General features: G+C 38.1%; 1 long non-coding RNA gene across 1 annotated transcript; it reads right to left on the bottom strand.

The window, feature by feature from the left end:
* Nucleotides 1-1,094: 1,094 nt before the first annotated feature.
* Nucleotides 1,095-4,101, bottom strand: LOC124169638. The gene is made up of 2 exons (XR_006867182.1): nucleotides 3,840-4,101; nucleotides 1,095-3,002 (listed from the first exon to the last, which is right to left on the bottom strand). It is a non-coding gene; the product is annotated as an uncharacterized LOC124169638 (long non-coding RNA).
* Nucleotides 4,102-6,519: the final 2,418 nt, after the last annotated feature.

The raw sequence follows: 6,519 nt of genomic DNA, 5'->3' as shown, positions 1-6,519 counted from the left end.
TCCCTTACAATGTATAAATACAGTTAACAACATGAAGATAGGTAGAGTTATCTCTTGTCACGGGTACTTCATTCTCCTAATTTAATACCTTATCTCATTATGTTAGGCCCTTTCAAAGTACCCATTTCATATTTGTAGGGACATACATACAATGGTATGCATAAATAATCATTAATAATGCATGGGTGATAATAATAATTATGCCAATAATAATTATGCCAATGTAATTTCAAGAAATAAATAAAATTAAACAGTTCTATTTTAAAATTATAAATATTTGAACTAACCTTAGCAGAATCACTTTTAATTAAAAAATGGAGTGGTAATCAGCCAGATAATGAAACATGACTGTCTGATGGAAGGGCTGATAGAAGGAAGGAATTACAGAGTAAGGTAATGGAAGGCCTACCCCTGTTATTCATATTCTGAATTGGCTATTAATATCTTACAACATGGAGCAAGTAATCAAGAATGTAAATAAGGAATTCTATGTCAGCAATGGAACACTAGTACATAGGAGAATCAAGTCCGCAGGCATACTCAATCAACCTTCATATTCAGTGACGATTGATATATGTGACTGATACTACTTAAAATATAAAATGGAATTTTTAAAAACTTTGATCCTTTAAAGGCAGTAATGCCTTGAGTAAGCAGTGAAATGACTAATTAGTGGAATTGTTCAAGCATACTACTTGATTAGTATTTAATTATTTTCACTCATGGGTGGTATGAATAAACGTCTTTTACAATTTTACATGAAAGCAACTATAAAATTGATAAAGCAGCAATGATTGACCTGGAGGCAGTAATAACTTACACGTTAACATAAATATTACTCACTTAATTTGCTAAACGAAAGTTTTTCCAACCATTAGTTCGTGTTACCTTCACCAACATGTTAAAATTATCCAAAAAATTGCTTCATTTTGAACCTCATACTGCACGTTTGATGTTGACCACTCACTGTATGAAAAGAATGCATACTACATTACATCTTGCCTTTACCTATGTCATCATTTTACCTGAAAAGATTGAAAGAAAGATATACATACATAGGGATTGGGAAATGCAGCTAAATAACATTATACAGGTTCAATTGAATTTAGCTTTATTAAATGAAAATTAAACACATTTACAAAAACAAGAGAAATTTACTAAGGAAGAACAAAGTTGTTGGCTGGCACTGAAATTAAAATCACAAAACACATTTCCGATAGCAAGAAGACGATGCAAAATCTAATGCAAAAAAGGCAAAATTGCTAGTTGGATGTGCAGAATTAGATGAGGAAGAGATGGGATATGGCTTATGAAAGGCAGGAGTAATGAAGGCGGGGAAAAGTTCTCTTCCAGTTACAGAGAGGGCACCATCACCACAGGAAATGGTTCAGGTTAAGGCATAGAAGCAGGCAGCAGAGTTATGGCATCTTTCATGACATCGAGGTATCCAGCAGCCCAGGACAGAGAAGCAGGAGCAGGAGCTGACCAATGTCAAGGAAGAGGAGGAATTCATAGAGGAGTATCTGAAAGCTTGCAAAGAAGTGGCATATAAGCATATGATACATATAAACTCCATGCAATAATACAGGCATAATTAGGTCTCTCAAAGCATGCATTATACCTTAATATCCATATGCAAACACAATGATCATTCACATGCTTTTAATATCTTCATTTGTAATAATTCATTTCAGAGAGCATTGCATGGATTCAATTTTATCACACTGGGTTTCAAAATTGAAAGCCTCCATAAACTGAGCCTAAGGCTAGTACCAGTATTTTAAGTTTGAATTCCCATCACTAATTTGCCTATTCTGCAGAGGCTCAAACTGAAACGTGCATCAAACTTCTAACTACATTTATTTTGTTTTCATTATCCCTAAAATTAGGTAATTGCAATGAATATATTTTCCCTGAATAACCTTTGGCAGATAATCATTTGCTAATGACTTTAAAAACATCAAGATAATGGAGAATTTTAAAATGAAAGCACAAGCAACACCAAGCAAAATATATCATAACAAATACCACACGCTTCAACTTCGCCTCCTCTGTTTGAAGCTGTATGCCTTGGATACACTTCTTAAATTCCTCCTCCATATGGATGATGTTTCCAGCAGCCTTGGCATTGGCAAGTTCCTGCTCCTTAATAGCACAAGCAATCTCCGCTTCCCTCTTCCGGATCCGCTGGATGGCATCCTACTTTTCATTGTAAGATTCCATGAGTCCCAGCCTAGCCTCCATCTCCTTCTCAATGGCCGCTTCCCTGATTAATTATGCCCTTTTTGTACTGCAAGAAGTCCCTGCAGATTGCATCCTCGGAGTGTGTGCTTCCTCTCGATGGTGGTCATTTAACTCAAGAGGAAAAATAAGAAAGTATAACGTTGATTAATGAAAATCATGTGACATAATTCCTGGAAATAGCATCAAGTAACTCAACTTAACTTCAACCATGATGATTATATTGGATATGCAATGACATTTTATAAAGGTCACAGAAAAATAACCACACAATACACAAAGGCTAGTATGATGCAGGTCAATTTCTCTTTAACGAAGTTGTATTCCTTTAAGCACAATCATGGTACTGTACACATTTTATATTTTTTGACTGACAGATGCAACATGATAATATTTTACTTGATAATAATCTCAGTGCAACACTAAGGAATTCCCTTTAATAATGATAGGAACATACCCGTTTTTTTAATCAACTTGCCTGATATCTCAGAAATGTTGAGAGGAAGCAAACAATCCAAGGTCCCATCCCTACCCACCGGGGAAACGCTAGGGACCGCCAACGCATCAGAGTCCCCAGCATTCGCCGGAGAGTAGGAGACGGACGGCGAGGCTATTTCCATCTCTGGTGGCAAATCTTCCTTACTGGTGGGTGTCATTGGTCCGCCACCACTCTTCATCATCTCCTGCCTTTCATTCGCCAGCTCTTCCCGTTTCCTCATCTTGATATTATCACAACTCTTCCTCAATTGCTTGGCGGTACGCTGTGAGATAGAAAAATTATCCGTTACATTGAGATTTACGACAAAATATATCACTGGACTTGTAACCAAACCAAAAATAAATATCCATCACTACAGCCACAATTGATAATGCTACACGTACACTACGTATATTCACGAATTTATTTACTTTGCCACCAAATAACAATTACAGCAACTCCGCCACCATTGCGGAGTCGTTTTAATTGTTACCCCTACCCCGCCGCTACAAGCCGAAACCAAAAGCTTCACAATAATAATTCCATTAACATTCCATTAACTTGGAATTATTGTTGTGAAGATTTTGATTTCGGCGCAGGAAAATAAGATTTACTTGTATCGCATGGCGCGAATCACGTCTAATCTTGTATTGGAAATGAAGGGAAATACGTTTCGTGGAAAATCTCTGGCCGCGACATAATCACGAAGGTTTTTTGCAATCTACCACCAAAGTGCACTTTATGAGGATTTCAGCAAAGAATTTAAAAAAAAGTTATAGCTTTTCACCGGTTTTTAAACCCCAAAACCAATGAACTAGCTACGAACCTAGAATGAGCTACGTCGATGTTACCAACAGACTTACACGAGTTATGTTAGATTTTTGTTGAAAATGAGCAAGTTGTCTCGCGAACTGCCGAGCATGGATAGTCGCAATCGCAGAATGGCTCTTCATGAAAATGTCTCCGAATTTATAGATAGTTTTAAAATTATGACTTTGATAAATAGTTAGCGATCAGTCAGCAACCATTTTTCATAATTAATTGTTCATTGAAACAAAAATCTTTTCAACTATCAGACAATGCATTTATCACCATCATACTTCCAAACAAACATACTTACCTTCCGAACAAATTCGTTCGAATTAAATTCGTGCTGCACATTCAACTAGGATCTCGCCTTCTTCGCATTCCATAATGCATCCGTCTTCTTGCTTTCCGACACCTCCAGACGCTAGTTATGACGCCAATCAACAACTTCGTCTCTTCCCTTGTAAGCCTGTCCATCTTGTTGTCCTCCAGTTTTATTAATAGAAGCGATCTTCTTTTTGTTGATGCGTTCTTGCCGCAATGAACTGTGGGCAGCAAACGTCACACAACGCATGACGTAGATATGAGAATTTCAGCGATCAACTCAACACCCACTACTTCGAAGAGGAAGAGTTTGGTGTTGCTGTAGGAACGTTCTTGACTGCGAATAGTAGGTGGAGATACAACTCTTTCTCATCCCACTCCGGCGATAAGAGTATTGTTTAAAAATACGGCCCTATGTCCAACTGTCCAACAATCGTTGGCATTAGTGCTTGAATGATGTGTATGAAGACTAAAATTCATCAACAAAATAAGTTTCATCAATGTCGAATTTTAAAATTTGTTCATTCCTAATTAAATGCAATCGTGTTATTCATGAATAAAAATTGAGATTATGTCCAATGGTTAAAAAATGGAAGGCATTAGTGCTTTCCTAATGTGAATGAAAACAATTACTTTTATCAAATAATTAATTTTTATGAAGGCTTTCGCTAATTTAAAATTTTTAAATAAGTGAATTCATCATCATGTGAAATCGTTTATTGGCAGAGTTGAAATGATGGCCGCTCTTAGGAGCTGGCGACAAAAATGGAATGAAAAGGAATTAAACTGTACTTGCTAATGGAAATGCTACACCAGTGAGAAAAAAATCATCAACTCATTAGACATGAGCTTAAAATATTCAAATAATAGCAGTATACTTGACTTATGAAACAGCGATGCATCTTTCTCGCGCAGCATAAGCAGGTAATTTTTTGTAGTAAGACTCTAGTGAGAGGAAGGAAAACGTTCCCAGCAAGTCAGGTCGCCGTTTTTTTCCTCTGCTCGTAAAAGCAATTCACGAGCGTAATTAGACTTTCCTCTTAAGGATACATTTTTTACGGGACAATGGCGAAGGTGCGAAGAAAATATACTTTCCGTTGCAGGTGAGAAGACTCGTCGCGATGGTTGGCAGGAGCTCGTTACAGAAGACATATTTTTTATCAGAAAAATATACCTTGAATTGAAAACTTCCATGTCGTCACAATGACAACGCTCGCGAGAGAGGATGGATGGCAGGAGCGAGATGAGATAAGAAGTCTGTTCGAAACAGCTGTAGCTTGGCCGCGGAGACGGGGAACTCGACTGACAGGTTCGCGGCGCGGGCGGAACGACACGACAGGACGAGGGGAGGGGGGCTGGACACCGCTGCTATGAGAGCGCTATTTCTTCCGAAACTTTTTCCCATCGGATAGTCATCCACGTAGCCGCGGTAAACACGACATAGGAGCATAAATCACGAAATGGACGATGCTATTAAGAGAATAAATTCTTACATTTCGAGGGAACGCCTCGGTTTTGAATAAAACGTCACCGAAAACGAAGTTGTGAGATGCCATTCTCGGGAAATTGCAAAATAAGCCATCCTTTTATAGTTTACAAATTACTTAAAAAACGTTGGCCTCTCCATTTTTAATGAGACATAAAGTAAAATGAAACAATGTATATCGCTTTGATAAAAAAAAACTGACATGATGTGAACTATATTTATAGGAATCGCTGCAAAAGTCAGAAAAAGCAAACACCTTACTGTGTGAGCCACTAGCAACTTTGGAGTAAAACAAGTTAGCTGCGAAGTAGAACGCTATATTAATTACGAATAGCTCGAAGATGAAAAAAATCAATATATACCTACATTCAAAGGGTAATCTGAATTTTATGCAGTCTGGTACTGCTCTTATCATGTATTATCAATTTAAAATTCTCAGTTTTTGCCAAAATCTGGAATTAATCGTAATCATCGCTTTTTGACACGTCGGAACCTCCTTGTACTAAACCCGAGGAAATACATTCAGTGAAGTATATATTCACAGAATAATGTTTGGAGTGCTCTACACTCTCAAGCGAGTGGATTAAATGCTTCGATGTTTTGAAATAAACTGGTATCTCTGTTTTATACGCTGGGCACGTGAGGAAAACGCAACCGTAAGCAGGATTTCTCGGGATTTAAAAGACACCCGCGGACAGCGATGGGGTGCTTGTTTTCCAGGTGGGAAAGCCATTCAATGCCGTCGCAGCGTTGAGTGAATGCATTTGGGCGCAGGTGGGAGTGACTGCAGGAGAGCTTTGTATTTAAAGACATTGCAGGGCTCCAGTGTGACGGAAAATATAGAGCTCAGGGTGAAGGGGAAGAATTTCACTGAGAGGGGAGAAAGACCGAAAGGATGAGAGGTTTGGGGCTATGGTTGGTTGTGGAAACGTGAGTGGGGAAGTTTACGAAGCATTTGAAAGGAGTGAGTTTTCCGAATGGAAGAGAGATAGAGAGAGAAACGAGTGAGTGCCCATCAGTATTTCTGGAGAAGAAAACAATTTACGTCAAGAAACACTCAAATTTGAAAGTGAGATGGAAAAAATAATGGCCTTTCCCTTTCAGGATATTGAGTGGGATATTTTTCTTCCGAATTCTCCATTTTGCGAATCTCACAAAGTAGACTACGAAGTGCATTCAAGTT

The sequence above is a fragment of the Ischnura elegans genome, chromosome 1 (assembly GCF_921293095.1).
Source record: "Ischnura elegans chromosome 1, ioIscEleg1.1, whole genome shotgun sequence".
Taxonomy (NCBI): Eukaryota; Metazoa; Arthropoda; class Insecta; order Odonata; family Coenagrionidae; genus Ischnura; species Ischnura elegans.
Note: the sequence above shows the minus strand (reverse complement) of the source record. Positions and strands in the feature narration are given on the sequence as shown.